Source organism: Polyodon spathula, chromosome 34, assembly GCF_017654505.1.
Source record: "Polyodon spathula isolate WHYD16114869_AA chromosome 34, ASM1765450v1, whole genome shotgun sequence".
In the NCBI taxonomy this organism is placed as follows: domain Eukaryota; kingdom Metazoa; phylum Chordata; class Actinopteri; order Acipenseriformes; family Polyodontidae; genus Polyodon; species Polyodon spathula.
In genome coordinates, this window is record NC_054567.1 from 1193289 (window position 1) to 1210359 (window position 17071).

A 17071-nucleotide genomic window follows, 5' to 3' on the forward strand; every position below is an offset into this window, starting at 1 on the left:
AAATAGAGATCCAATCTGGGACTGGACCAGAACATGTGGATTAAAGAGGCAGGAGTCTGTTTGCATCTATTACAGGCTGGGTCAGTATCTACTTTTTAGTACTAATTTAGTAGAATTTTAAATTGGATAAGCCTGTGCCTAACACAAGGGGAAGAAGAATGTACACAAGCTAGAACAGCCTCCCACTGATCATCTGAAAAAGTGATGCTCAGATCCTGCTCCCAGAGTGTCTTCACTGCTGATAAGACTCAAGTCAGAATATTGTAGATTTTAGATATCAGACCTCTACCATTGGGGTTCAGCTGCAGCAAACTGTCAATAAGGGTTAGAGGAGGCAAAATGGAAATTGACTAAATTTTTTGGTAAAATGTCTAATTTGTAAATAGTGAAAAAAGTGTGAATGAGTGTGGCAAAGTGGTTTGTAGTGCTCCGGTGTATAGGTGAGTTGAGGTGCTCCAACAAAGGACAAACACGAAGTCTACCGGTCAGGTTTCTTTTAATGCCCTTTTTAAACCGGGTTTCAAATAATAAAGCTGGCTCTACCCAGCAATGGGTATTGCCAGTGAAAACTCGACCCAAAATAATAAAGCTGATTCTACCCAGCAATGGGTATTACCAGCTACAAAACAAAGGGGTTGCAGTCCCGAAATAATAAACACAAAAACACGTCTCCAAACTGGGTGCTCTGGTGCAGGTGCTCGTGCGCGTTCAGGTCCGGGCTTCTTGCTGCAGCTCCAGCTTCGTATCAGCCGTCTGGTAAAACAAACACAATACTCCTCAATGAACCCACACTTCATTCAAGATTCTGTCCTTGTCTCCTCCCATTAACCACAACAAAGGAGCCGATTACGGCGTCACGTCCCCCTAAAGTACCCTAAGCCCCGCCCCCTCCGATAGCTAGTTCAATCACGTCTCCTCCAATTCATGACTGAAACTTCGCTCATCGTACTAGGGCGATGACTCCAGGTACCGTAACGCCGCCCTCTTCCTGAATGGCCGGCTCCCGACTGTCCCCAGGATGAACTGCCCAACCATTCAGTAGGAAGCCCGCAGCTCCTGTTGTACAGTGCCCTCACTGGTCGAGAGGGAGATTTTTGATTCGGATTCATTCGCTCTCCGTCACATATCCCACCGCTCAGAGTGGAGCCGAAGGAACACTCGGCTGAATCTACCTTACCCATTATACCCCCCTCCCGGGAAAAGTAATCCGCATTTTGATGATCTTTCCTTGCACGGTGTGTCATGAAATACATGAAGGGTTGCAGCGCCAGATACCACTGAGTTATCCGGGCGTTGCTATCCTTCATCGTGCTTAACCATCTGAGTGGGGCGTGGTCAGTGACGAGATTGAATGAATGACCCAAGAGGTAATAACGTAAGGTCTGAGTGGCCCATTTAATGGCCAGACATTCCTTTTCTATGACGGAGTAATTGCGCTCCCGAGGGAGCATTTTCTTGCTTATGTAGAGGATGGGGTGTTCTACTCCGTCGACCTGCTGGGACAAGACCGCCCCCAGACCAACATCAGAAGCGTCGGTGTGGAGGAGGAATTCCTTATCAAAATCTGGTGTGATCAGGGCGGGGGCTCGGCAGAGTCATTGCTTAATGGTATCAAAGGCTCCCTGACATTCCCCTGTCCATTTAATTAAATTTGGTGCGCTCTTTTTAGGAGGTTCACTAGAGGGTTTACCACTGTGGCATACTCGGGGATGAATCGACGGTAATAACCGGCCAACCCCAAGAGAGACCTCACCTGGGACTTGGTTTTCGGGATTGCCGTGTCCATCAAAGCCTGGACTTTGGTGGCGACGGGTTTCACCTGCCCATGTCCCATAATAAATCCCAAATATTGTGTTTCTTCTTTGGCAAAGGCACATTTACCCAAGTTAGCTGTCAGCCGGGCTACCCTCAGAGACTACAAGACGGCTGCGACCCTAGCCAAATGCTCCCGCCAGGTGGAGCTGTAAATCACCACATCATCAATATACGCTGCTGCATATTCATGATGTGGGCGTAAAGCCTGGTCCATTAGTCTCTGAAAGGCAGCAGGTGCACCATGTAGCCCAAACGGCATGGTTGTGAAATGAAACAAACCATCAGGGGTAGAAAATGTCGTTTTCTCACGTGATCTGCGGGTTAATGGGATCTGCCAGTATCCCTTCGTCAGGTCCAAAGTCGAGATGAACCTCGCCGTTCCCAGTCTGTCTAGAAGCTCGTCGACCCGAGGCATGGGATATGCATCGAACTTGGCAATAGCGTTCACCTTGCGGAAATCAACGCAGAAGCGGTTGGTGCCGTCCTTTTTGGCGACTATCACAATTGGACTGCACCACTCGCTCCTGGAAGGCTCAATCACCCCAAGCTCGAGCATCCCCCGCACCTCTTTGCGAACGCCACTTCGTCGACTTTCTGGGATCCGGTAAGGTCTCTCTCGAACCATGACACCTGGGGGAGAGATAATGTCATATTCAACGAGATTAGTTTTGCTGGGCACATCAGAAAAAACATCCCTGAACTCCTCAATTAACCTACGCAGATCTCTCTGCTGATCTGGGAGTAACTGTTCCCCCATTTGAATGTTCTGTATGCTAGGAGCCTCTATACAGGGTCCAAAATCATCCTCTACCTCACCTGGGGCTATAAATAAGGCATCCCTTGCCTGCCAGGGCTTTAATAAATTGACATGGTAAATTTCCCGTTCATTACGGCGATCGGGCTGTCGAATTTCATAATTAACTTTCCCTATAGCCCGAATCACCTAAAAACATATGGCCCCTGCCATTTAGCATATAGCTTCGATTCCGACATGGGAAGAAGCAGCATTACCTTGTCTCCTGGCCGAAAGGTCCGAATCCGTGCATTTTTGTTGTAATGCTGCTGTTGTCGGTGCTGTGCCGATTTTAGATTGTCCTGGGCCAAACGACCGACCAAATCCAGGCGATCACGGAGTAGGAGCACATGCTGCACTACGTTTTTGGACGAGCCTTTGTGCTCCTCCCACCCCTCTCTCAACAGATCGAGGATACCGCGAGGTTGTCGGTCGTACAGGAGCTCAAAGGGGGAGAACCCTGTTGAACTCTGCGGCACCTCTCTCACTGCAAAAAGGAGGTAGGGGAGAAACGATGCCCAATGTTTTTGCTCTTGATTCACAAATCGTCTCAGCATCTGTTTTAATGTTTGATTAAAACGTTCCACCAAACCGTCCGATTGTGGGTGATAAACAGACGTCCTGATGGGACGTATTTTTAATATTTTATACACCTGCTGTAGCGTTTGAGACAGAAAGTTAGTCCCATGGTCAGTCAGTATGTCTTTGGGGATCCCTACTCTCGACATAATCTGTACTAGTTCTTTGGCTATTGCAGCGGCACTAGTGGACCTCAATGGAACTTCCTCTGGGTATCGCGTTGCATAATCCACCACTACTAATATATGCGTATACCCAGAGTCAGAAGGTAGCAAAGGGCCAACTATGTCCATTGCAATGCGCTCAAAGGGAGTGGAAATAATTGGCAGTGGGACCAAAGGAGCGGGGCGCACTCGATCCGGCGCTATTCGCTGGCAGTCTGGTCATGTGGCTACATATTTCGACACTTCATTATGAAGTCCTACCCAATAAAATCGAGCCAATATGCGTTCCCTCGTCTTGTCGGCTCCCAAGTGTCCTGCAAAGGGGATGTCATGCACCAGCCTCATGACCTCAGGCTGACACGACAGGGGAACCATCAATTGTGTTACAGGCTGTCCTGTGCCCGTGGCAGGGTTTACCCTATACAGTAATTGCCCCTTGATAATGAAGTGCGGATATACTCAGCGCCCCAGCGCCTTCAACGTCCTTACCTTCAATAGACCGGACCTGTTCCCAAGTGTGCACCAGTGTGGGGTCATTTTTCTGGTCCCACACTAGGTCCGCGCTTGAGCCCCACATGTCCGGTACATTGAGAGGGGCTGGAGTAGCATCTGCCCTGGATGGCCCAGTAACCTCGCCCCCTCGGTCACACTGCGTACCGACTCCCTTTGAGTGGCGTTTGATACCAACTGCGCTCTCTCCCACCAGTCCCCAGCCTCGTTTCAGAGATGCACCTTCCCATTTTTCGATCCGTCTCTCTTTCTTTGTTTTCCTAGGACGAAAAAGAGAATTAAACAGGTCGGCTTGCAGGGGAAAAATATCACCAATCGTTTCCCCTGCTCTGTCTGCCACGGTTACGTGTGTGGTTGGGACTGCCTTTTGGAGCAATTGTCGATACTGTGGCCAGTCCCGACCCAGGATTACGGGATGCGGCAGCCTTTCCACCACCCCCACTATGAGGTGGCGTTGTGTCGAGCCTATCGACACGTATGCTTTTAGGGTGGGATATGTCGCCGTGTCTCCATGGATACAGGAGATCGCCACCTTGCCTTGTGGCTGCCACGACATACCGCCTAAGAGAGACGTTTGAATTAAGGTCTGTGCACACCCTGAGTCCACTAAAGCATGGGTACTCACATTACCAACCACTACATCAATAATACAAGGCCCCTCCTGACCCTTTCCCCGTACCTTACCTGCCTCAGATGCCAGACAACAGGTCGCCACGTTGCACTCTATTGCCGCGGGGCACAAGCGGGCGATGTGTCCAGGCTCATGACACCTGAAACAGACGATCGGGGCAGAAGGCACTGGGGTTAGCTGTCTGTCCCGCTGCTGATACTGCAGCGTGTCGGGGGCAGTAAATCTACCCCAGCTGGGGGCCAACCGCTGTCTCCATGGTAGGGAGGTGGGCCGGCCCATTGAGGCTGGTGATCTGGGAGGTCTGGTTCCCAACTGGAGAGACGAGGGCACTGATCCGCGGGTGATGGGAGCGCTGAGAGGGGTCAGTAGTCCGGTCTTTACGGAGACCAGGGAGTCCTCATAATCCTCCGCAAGTCTGACGGCGGCCTCCAAGGTGGTCGGATTGTGGCGCCGTATCCATCCCTGGGTCTCGGCACCGACCACATGGCAGAACTGCTCCAGGACGATGGCTTCCCCCATTTGCTGACCCGTTTTTTCTGCCGGGTTGAGCCAGTGCACCATGTGGTCACAAAGTTTCCGATGTGTCTCCCCCGTGATATTGAGGCGTCGGAGGATGGCCTGTTTGACCAGGTCGTACTGGCTAGCCTCCTCGTTGGTCATGGCCTGATATGCTGCCTGAGCCTCCCCGATCAGACAGGGACCCAGTTGGCTCACAATGAGGTAAATTAAATTTCAAGGAGAGCTGTTCAATGAATGCTTTGGTCCCATTTGAACGCCAAATTTGAAAAGCTGAATCCATTTGAGACGGTATGAATAAGTGGTTTAGAATGATTGGAGTAAGTATGGAGACTCTCTGTAGGCCAAAGTGTCATCTAAATTGAGACCAGATTTTAAGAGTGTGCTGGACTATGGGACTGGAGCTAGATTGACTTGCACATAACGGGATAGAAGAGCAAGCCAAGGCAGATAAGTAGGATAATCAACAGAAGGAGGCTTCCAGATCCACCCAGAATGGGCTTCTGTTATTAGAGTTGTGTTCTGTCCAATATGTGATTTTATGAATATTGGCTGACCAGCAAGTGACAGCGGCAGAGCAGAGCAGAGGGCAAGATCTTGTCGACTGCATTCGGTGTTGAGGAGAGAGATTGGCCTATAGGAAACGCAATGTAGGGGATCTTTTTCTTTCTTTAGTAGAAGACATATATAAGCTTGAGAAAGAGTTGGAGGGAGAAGTCCTGAAGATAAGGAGTCTCTGAAAACAGAAGAAAGCAGCGGGGAAATAAAAGCAGATAATTTCTTGTTAAATTCCACAGGAAATCCATCCGGACCAAGAGATTTGCTGTTTTATATAGATCTAATGGCTTATTCTATCTCTGGGAGAGAGATTGGTTCCTCCAGAGTGGTTTTGGACTGTTGGTCGACAGTAGGAATATTAAGGTTATGAAAGAAATAATTAAATAAAGAAGAATCATCTGCAGATTCAGTTGTATAAAGTATAGAACTTTACAAATGTATTATTTATGTCTTGTGGATTAACCACTGAGGGGCCTGCAGAGGTGTTAATCTGGGTAATAAGCGTATGGCAGCAGATTGGCGAGCCTAAGAGTTACTGGCTTTGTCTCCAAATTCATATGCAGTGTGACGGAACTTGAGAAGCAGCTGCTCAGCATATTTAGTGGACAACAGGACAAACTCAGTTTGTAATTGAAGACGCTCTTTATAGAGGCCAGGTGTAGGGGAAGAAGCGTAATGCTTATCAAGTTGAGAATAAGGTCAGTAAGTTCAGAAAGTCTGGCAGATTCTTGCTTTTTTACTTTAGAGGTATAACAGATTATTTGCTCACACAGATAGGCTTTGAGGGCTTCCCATACGATGGAATTAGAGATCTCTGGGCTGCAGTTAGTTTCAACGAAAATAATTATTTCAGAAGTAATAAACAGGACAAATTCTCCATCGGAAAGCAAAAGGGGGTTAAGCCACCAGGTCTTACGAGAAAAAGAACAGTCAGGGAAGGCTAGCTCTACTGATACAGGGCCATGGTCAGAGATCACAATGCTCTGATAGGAGCAGGTTTTAACCAATGAAAGAAGCCTAGAAGCAGGAAATAGTCTATGCGGGAGAGAGTGGTGGACAGGAGAAAGAGTAGTCCCTAGCGGTATGAAACATAAATCTCCATGGGTCCGATACCCTATACTGGTCAAGGAAGGAACGTATGGCTAAGGCCGATTTGGAAAGAGAGGCCGGTTTTGTAGATGAGCGATCAAGACAAGGGTTAAGCACACAATTAAAATCACCTCCAGGGATTAAATGGTGGGTGTGAATGTCTGGCAAAGATGAAAGTAATTCATAAATAAACTGGCTATCATCCCAGTTGGGAGCATAAATGTTGGCCAGAATCACCGGGGTATTATAGAGATTGCCTGTCACGATCACATACCGTCCATTAGAGTCAGCGATTACTTGGTCAATAGTAAAAGGAATATCTTTATGAATTAATATTGCTGCCCCTCTGGATTTGGAATGAAATTTAGAGTGGGACAGCTGCCCCACCCATCCCCTATGAATACGAAATTGATCAGTGGTGTGAAAATTAGTTTCCTGGAGGAAAGCTATGCCCACCTTTAGATGTAAAAGATGGTTTAGTACTTTATTTCTTTTAACTTGGTGGTTGAGCCTTTTAACATTCCAGGTGATAAAGTTAATAGGGCACTCACCCGTGGAAACCCTTCTATTTACCATTCACTAATAAGGGTGAAAAATAAATATTGGGTAAGAGAACATATCCCCCTTTCGGAGTACTGAAGAGCAAGGACATATAGGTGTTTGTGTGAAGAAAAAAAAAAATATTATACCAATTCCACGACAACCTCAGGACTGGTTGTTCGTCCCACCCCAGCTCCTAGGAAGAGGAGCCTCCCACCCTCTTAATACCTCCCCAAACGAGATGTACACACACCCAGAAAACTGCAATATCAGATCTGTGCATCTTGCACAAGTTGAGTACCACTTAAATACTTGTGCTCCTACATACACAATAAGCAGACCTAGGAAACATATAAAGCTTGAAACGGTTACATATACCCATGTGTACATACACATATACACACACACATACATATATATATATATATATATATATACACACACACACACACACACACACACACACACACACACAGAAAAAACCCCGCAGATTACAAAGTGTGTCAGTTAAATGTCAGAAGTTCTATATGAGTAGGTAATAATAGTACCATTATTACCGACACCAAGTCTAACAGCTGAGTGCTATAGTAATTGGAGAGACAATAATTAGGTTCATTGTACTTTCCATACAGATATCCAAAATCCAGAGAAAAAATAAATAAACGAAACATGGTAACTACATGGTGATTAAAGGTCAATTGGCAGAAGCTGTATAGCTAGAGATTTAACAACAATCATAATAGAGAAAATAAAATTAAAGCAGGTTAATGAAATAAATCAGACCCAGGGTCCAGCACATATAAAACTACAAGCTGATATTTTATCTATAACAATTGTATTCTATGCTGTAAACAATGAGCACGTACTGTGTTCCTTAAAAAAAAAATAAATAAATAAACACAAATAGATAAATAAAACTAAAATACTGGGTAATTTAATTGCAATTAATCAATTATATGAATTATAAGTTGCACAACTGTGAGTGACTCCAGGTCCAATCAAAATAGTAAATAATACATAAAGATAATATACAGCTGCTGACAGACATTCACACATCCCAATGCAAAGAAATTTCCATACACCGGAGTGTGCAAACCCCAGACAACCACGTTTGCACATAACAGCGTGTCACAAAGATGGCCGGAGTGGGTGACGTCAGACCAGAAACAGGAAATAAACAACGAGAGGTGGAGTTTGGTGGAGCTCAGCGAATGGTCTCGCTCAGCATTTAATAAATGAACAGACAGACAGAAAATAAACAGTTGTAACAAACAAAAACAGGACACGGCATATTCACCAAAATAAACAGACAAACAAAATGGACTAAACAAAACACGGTGAGCAGATATTTTACTACTACTATGATCATTATTATTATACGTATTACCTCCATCTCCAATCCCGTTTTCCACTCACCAAACACACAACCCCGAGTGGGTGAAAACATGCAGCTTTTATGCAGCTGTACCGAGACTCGATTGCTAATCAATCATTCAATTGGAGTCGCTGTACAACTGCACGTGAATTAATAAAGTGCAATTTCCCGTGCTCACATATTATTACGTTTTACTTGCACATGAAGTGCTGTGCAATCCTCGTGCCTAAATACAAATATACATTTTAAACATTCATGTTACACAGACCCGTTTATATCCCGTGTACCAATGACTATACACCAACATTAACACACAACACAAAATGCACACCGCGGTACACAGCACACAAATTATAATTGTAAGAAACTGAGAACAGTATTGATAAAAAATAATAAATAAATAAGGAACTTGTGAATCTCATATCAGACACTATCGAACTATGTGCCATGTAAAGAAAACCCCACACAAATCAAAAATGAATGGATCACGTAGGTACACATGACCACAGTAACAAAAATAATACCTTCTCTTTTTCTTTTTCCCCTTGATGGATAATAATTATTCAAATAATAATAATAATAAAAAATGTAAACAAACAAAAAAAGGGAAACAATATTATCATTAAAAGTCCACAAGTCAGCAAAGGTTCAGCACCACAGTTCGGTAGAATGTACACACAAAGCTTGCGTAACAAAAAAAAACATTAACGGTTGTGAATCTAATAAACAATAAAGGTCTGTGGCAAAGTGGTTGGTAGGGGGAACGGGTGTAGCGGTGATGCGGTGCAGGAGTGACAGGCAGACAACGATAATCTAGTGAAAAGTGCTTTATTGCTTTTCCAGGTCTGGTGACCGACAAAGAAAACAATCCCTGGCAATACACAACGATGTGTAAAGCTCTGGGATAACAGAAACAGGTCACAGTCCCGAACAAAGATAAACAGATGGTGCTGACCCTTTGCGACAGCTCCGGAGTAGTGCTTTAACTGTCTACAGTGAAACAAACACAGAGAGTTAAACAAACACAACACGTATATCACAAAACACTACAAGTTCCTCTCTTGCTCCTTCTCTCTCCAAACGTTTTACCCAAACGAAGGAAAAGATCAGCATTTCCTTGGCCCCTATATGTACTCCTGCATGACATCTAGGTAAATGGTTGCAGCTGCCTTATTACTTGCAGCTGCCCCTTGTTTACCTTTCAGGTCAATACGGTCTTACAACAGAGTCTTGCTTCCTTCCAGGCTGACCGATTTCCTGGTCCCGGAAACGAACTGCCCTTCCAGATACTTCTCCTCTCGTTCTTTAGCTCCCTCACAGGTCGGGAGGGAGATTTATCACCAGAACTCATTGTATTTCTGTCACAAGGTCATAAAACACAATTAAGTTGGATACTCATCTGGTAACCTGTGGAGTAGCGGCACCTGTGGACTCCAGGCTTGGAGTAATGCGGTCATTGTAAAAAGAAACAGCCTCCTCAGGAGTGTTGAATGTGAATCGGGATTCGTTCCGTTAAAGGTGATCTGGAGATGTGCAGGATTTAGCAGACCATATCTTATCCCTGCTTCATGAAGCTGAGACTTAACCCCTCCAAAAGATGCTCAGTGTTTCGAAACCTCAGAGCTGAAATCAGGGCAGATGTGTACTCTCTTGCCATGGTAGTGAAGGGGGCCATGCTCTCGGGCGGGGACACAAGATTCGCTCTTTTGCTTGATAGCGATGGATTCTGGCAATAATGGCTTGAGGTCTCTCTCCAGGTTGAGGCTTTGGAGCAAGGGACTGGTGTGTGCTATCAAACTGCTCTTTCCCAAATAAAAAAGCTGTTGGTTGTTGCCCTTCTCTACCCTTCGGTATCCCAATCACATGTAGATTCTGTCTACAGCTCCTGCATTCCAAATTGTCCAATTTCGATTTTATGGCTGTATTTTCGGTGGTGAGGGTGGAGCATATTTTTTCCAGGGCAGCAACCCTGCTGTCAACATCATCGAGAGATTTCTCCACTTCTTGCAGTCGGCTCCCGTAGCCTTCAATCGTGGTTTGTAAGGTGGACTCGGGTCTCGATTCAGCCTGTGTTCAGCTGTGCCGACTCGTTCAAACAGCGTCCCCCGTTTTTTTTTTTAAATAAATAACTCGTTGGTATTGCTTTAGCTAAGACAGCTACAAAGAGCTTTACAAAATAAACTCCATACAGTTGTTTCTTCGTTAAAACCTTTTAAAGTCTCAAATGTGTGTAAACACAAGCATCCTTCCCCCTTGAACTCACTCTCTCAGGCTAGGATCCAAGAAAATGTATTTTGAAGAGAAGTGCCAACCATCATCCATCTGGAGTGAAATTCTAAAAAGTGTATCTTTCACACTAAGAATGGAGATGACTCCTGTTCAGAAGCAAATTGCAAATACAGCTGAGGTTCTGAGCTTTTATGCAACAGATTTATTAATGACATTTCTTTATTTACAGAATGACGATTCTGTACTTGCACAAGACTGCAGTTTGCCTTTGCTGATGTCCGTGCATAACTGAGCGAAGCCTTTGAGCTTGGGAGGCATGCTAAACATTGGAAAACAAAGAAAGAATAACAGCAGCCATGCTGGACTTCTTTTGAAAATTACCTTAAACAGTTAACTATCTTAAATAAATCATGACCCTTGTAAATGCTTGCTGTGATATATAACCATAGACAAACATGGTAAATCCCAAATGCCCCATGTAGGTTTACTGTAGTAAACTTTAAAAAAGGTGTGACAAAGTTGTTCTTTCTTTGCGTACTTCGGTCACAAGTATGAGCGGGGACAACACATTTAGACAAAACAAGTGTAAGTTTATTTTAAACACGATGTTACCTGTGGGTTTATTTTCAAGGGGATGTCCAATAATCAGAATCGTAATGTCAATCCAGAGTTCTCAAACAATCAGGTATTAATCCAAAACAGGGCCAAATCAGCCAACAGGGTTATCTGAACAGTCCAGGGTCATACACAATAATGCAATCTGGAAATCAAAAGAAATACAACAAAAATCTTTCAAACCACAGCACCAAACTCCTTCTACTCCCCTCTCACTGTGGTGCTGTCAGTTTGCTCCTTTTATAGGGCTGGTCATTACCCTTGAACACCTGCAGGTGTGCTGACATACCTTAATTACCTGATAAGGATCCTGGTTAGTGTCATTTGGGGTGGGTGACCATTTTGTGAACTGCAGTCCTATTGGGGCCTCCATTTTGTGAAAGGACAAAGTCCTAACAAAATCTCTGCCCTCACATATCTCCCCTTCAGGTCCATGCCCTGAGGTTTATCACAAAGGTTAGTGTAGCAGATGGACTGCAACGAGTAGGACCCAGAGAAATCATGTCTTTGACACTGCTGACACTATTGGGACCAGAACTTTTTGTTCTGCTGACTTTGTGCAAGGCTAGGTGGCGTATTGATTCTGTGTCCCTGTTGTGTTTGCCCGAGCGAGGATCAATCGTTGTTTTCACTAGGCTCCGTTTTCACTAGGCTTTAATAAAGTAAATTTAATAATTTACTTTTATTTTATGTTGTTACTGATATTGTGTTTTGTTTTGGAGATACTCGAAGCTGCTGTTCACTGCACATTGACCCCATGTGAACATTCGATAACTAGTTTAGTTCTGTACTGATTCTAATAAGTTTCTCTATGATGCTTTACTACACCGACTGTTAAGTGTTTGCATTAACTGGTTAATATCATTAAGCACTGATTGGACTTCATTGCATTAGGATAAATGTGCTTTTGAATGTCTAGTCCCAGAAATCAACAAAAAAACAGAAGGGAGACCGCATCAAAACAAGAACAACAACTCAGGTAAGACAACCATTAAATGTATTTATCTAAATGCTAGAAGTATCAGAAACAAAATTCTAGAACTTGAAGCTACTGCACTAACAGGTAACTATGATGTGATAGGTGTTACAGAAACGTGGTTATCTGAGAGTGATGGGGACGAATATAATATTTGTGGGTATACACTGTATAGGAAAGACAGGCAGGACAGAAGAGGAGGAGGGGTAGCGCTATACATAAGAAACAGTCTTGAAGCCCAGGTGTTAAACCTGGACAAAGAAAATAAAACCGAATCAATATGGGTCAGAATAACAGACAAAAATTCAAAAGGCATAATAATAGGAGCATGCTATAGACCGCCAGATTCAGACGGTGAGCACAATAATCTGTTATACAATGACATTAGAAATGTGTGTAGCAAAGGAGAAGCCATACTAATGGGGGATTTCAACTTCCCCCAAATAAAATGGGAAAACCCGGTGGGTAGCGCGAAGGATGAAATAGAAATGGTGGAAATGACAAATGACTGCTTCCTAACACAATTTGTGAAGGCACCCACTAGAGGGGAGGCATGCCTTGATTTAGTCTTTTCAAATAACGAAGATAGAATAACTAAAACAGAGGTCAGAGAACCACTGGCAAACTCAGACCATAACATGGTCTCATTTGAAGTGTTTTTTAAATCCCCAAAAGTAAAGACTAAAGCTAAGGTTTACAATTTTAGAAAAGCAAACTATGAAGGTATGAAACAGAGACTAACAGAAGTAGATTGGAGTAAAATAGAGAAAACACCCACAGAAGAAGGATGGTTGTTCTTCAAAAATGTAGTACTAGAGGCGCAAAACAATTACATCCCTAAAGTAGACAAATCTAAATGTAAAACTAAATTGCCAAAATGGTTTAATAGATCAATTAAAAAAAATATTCAGCGAAAAAAGGCACTTTACAGAGCATTAAAAAAGGACCAAAAAGAAAGTACGCAGAAAGAGTACACGGAACTGCAAACGCAAGTCAAAAAGGAAGTTAGAAAGGCCAAGAGAGAAATAGAAATGAACATTGCTAAGGGAGCTAAAACCAATTCCAAAATGTTTTTCCAATATTACAACAGCAAGAGAACATTCAAAGAGGAGATTAAATGTTTAAGAGATACAAATGGCAAAATCGTAGAGGAAGAAAAAAAAATAGCAAATATGTTAAATGATTACTTTTCACAAGTTTTTACAAAGGAAGATACTGACAACATGCCCCACATGTCATCCAGTTCCTATCCAGTTTTAAATAACTTTAGCATAACTGAGGCAGAAGTGTTAAAGGGACTAGGAGCTCTTAAAATAAACAAATCCCCTGGGCCGGATGAGATCCTCCCAGTAGTACTCAAAGAAATGAAAGAAGTAATTTACAAACCGCTAACCAAGATCATGCAGCAGTCTCTTGACACAGGGGTGGTACCGACAGACTGGAAAATTGCAAACGTAATACCGATCCACAAAAAGGGAAACAAAACTGAACCAGGTAACTACAGACCAGTAAGCCTGACTTCTATTATATGCAAACTTATGGAAACTATAATAAGATCCAAAATGGAAAATTACCTATATGGTAACAGGGTACTGGGAGACAGTCAACATGGTTTTAGGAAAGGGAGATCGTGTCTAACTAACTTGCTTGATTTTTTTGAGGATGCAACATCGATAATGGATAATTGCAAAGCATATGACATGGTTTATTTAGATTTTCAGAAAGCTTTTGACAAAGTCCCGCACAAAAGATTAATTCTCAAACTGAACGCAGTTGGGATTCAAGGAAACACATGTACATGGATTAGGGAGTGGTTAACATGTAGAAAACAGAAAGTACTGATTAGAGGAAAAACCTCAGAATGGAGTGTGGTAACCAGCGGTGTACCACAGGGATCAGTATTAGGTCCTCTGCTATTCCTAATCTACATTAATGATTTAGATTCTGGTATAGTAAGCAAACTTGTTAAATTTGCAGACGACACAAAAGTAGGAGGAGTGGCAAACACTGTTGCAGCAGCAAAGGTCATTCAAAATGATCTAGACAAGATTCAGAACTGGGCAGATACATGGCAAATGACATTTAATAGAGAAAAGTGTAAGGTACTGCACGCAGGAAATAAAAATGTACATTATAAATATCATATGGGAGATATTGAAATTGGAGAAGGAATCTATGAAAAAGACCTAGGAGTTTTTGTTGACTCAGAAATGTCTTCATCTAGGCAATGTGGGGAAGCTATAAAAAAGGCTAACAAGATGCTCGGATACATTGTGAAAGTGTTGAATTTAAATCAAGGGAAGTAATGTTAAAACGGTACAATGCACTTGTAAGACCTCATCTTGAATATTGTGTTCAGTTCTGGTCACCTCGCTATAAAAAAGATATTGCTGCTCTAGAAAGAGTGCAAAGAAGAGCGACCAGAATTATTCCGGGCTTAAAAGGCATGTCATATGCAGACAGGCTAAAAGAATTGAATCTGTTCAGTCTTGAACAAAGAAGACTACGTGGCGACCTAATTCAAGCATTCAGAATTCTAAAAGGTATTGACAGTGTCGACCCAAGGGACTTTTTCAGCCTGAAAAAAGAAACAAGGACCAGGGGTCACAAATGGAGTTTAGAAAAAGGGGCATTCAGAACAGAAAATAGGAGACACTTTTTTACACAGAGAATTGTGAGGGTCTGGAATCAACTCCCCAGTAATGTTGTTGAAGCTGACACCCTGGGATCCTTCAAGAAGCTGCTTGATGAGATTTTGGGATCAATAAGCTACTAACAACCAAACGAGTAAGATGGGCCGAATGGCCTCCTCTCGTTTGTAAACTTTCTTATGTTCTTATGTTCTTATTGGGCATTCATTGCAAATTTGACTTTGCTGCTATACATATTCAAATGAGACTGTTGATTGATGTATAAATGTTGCTCCTTGCTATTTTGCACATGAGACTTTGCTGCTATACATAATTAAATAATTGATCTATGTAAAATTATTGCACTTTGTTGTTTTGCACATCGAAGTTGCTTCCTCCTACTAGGTTTGGATATTTAAGAGTATTAATAATTAAGTGATTGGCCTTCTGCACTTTACTTATAGCTGAACTGTCGTTGTCATAAAGGAACGACTATTATTGACATGGGATATTTCACATATTACACCTACCTAGTTGTCTCTTTTTGAGTGGATAGCACTGCTTGTGTTTATTGTCTCAAGTTGACTTAATACACCATTTAATTGATATTACTGTACTTGTTATTTAGTTTCAATTGCAGGATACTTGTTGAGCTTTTTTTAAATTCATTTATTTCCTTTGTATTTTAATAAACAGCCTTGGCATTTTTGAATTGCATATATGTATGTCTTTCATTTAATTGAAGGGAATATATGCAGGGGTTTAAGATTTACTTGTGTTAAATACTCAGTTTCCTTTATATAGTTATAACGTCTAGTAAGGATGGCATAGTCAACTATATTATCACTTATTATCCATGGTCAGGGCACTTTTAAAACCATGGTATAAACATAGTCATTTGCTAAATGTAGTCTGAATGCAGTAAATGTTGATCTCAGCTGAGTCTGTGCATCGCTGTGGCACATAGACTCCCTGGGTCTGGAATGTAAATGAACAGTGTTCCGATAGCCCTTTTGGAATGGTCTGGCCTGGACCTTTAGCTTCTCGATTAAGACCTCTGTTACACAAAATGCATCATGCCACTGCAGTGGATTATTAGTGAAAAGTGACAGTATTACCACTCTGTGCCCATGGGTGTTGCCATTGCAGCTGTCCCTGTGCTCTCTCTGTTGAGGATACAACATCGATAATGGATAATTGCAAAGCGTATGACATGGTTTATTAGATTTCCAGAAAGCTTTTGACAAATTCTCGCATAAAATATTACATCTCAAACTGAATGCAGTAGGGATTCAAGGAAACACATGTACATGGATTAGAGAGTGGTAAAACAGAAAGTACTGATTAGAGGAGAAACCTCAAAATGGAGTGTGGTAACCAGTGGAGTACCACAGGGATCAATATTACGTCCTCTGCTATTCCTAATCTACATTAATGATTTAGAATGAATGATTATTCTGGTATAGTAAGCAAACTTGTTAAACTTGCAGATGAAACAAAAATAGGAGGAGTGGCAAACACTGTTGCAGCAGCAAAGGTCATTCAAAATGATCTAGACAAGATTCAGAACTGGGCAGTCACATGGCAAATGACATTTAATAGAGAAAAGTGTAAGGTACTGCACGCAGGAAATAAAAATGTGCATTATAAATATCATATGGGAGATACTGAAATTGGAGAAGGAATCTATGAAAAAGACCAAGGAGTTTTTGTTGACTCAGAAATGTCTTCATCTAGACAATGTGGGGAATCTATAAAAAAAGGCCAACAAGATGCTTGGATATATTGTGACAAGTGTTGAATTTAAATCAAGGGAAGTAATGTTAAAACTGTACAATGCATTAGTAAGACCTCATCTTGAATATTGTGTTCAGTTCTGGTCACCTCGCTACAAAAAGCATATTGCTGGTCTAGAAAGAGTGCAAAGAAAAGTGACCAAAATTATTCCGGGTTTAAAAGGCATGTCATATGCAGACAGGCTAAGAGAATTGAATCTATTCAGTCTTGAACAAAGAAGACTACGCACCGACCTAATTCAAGCATTTAGAATT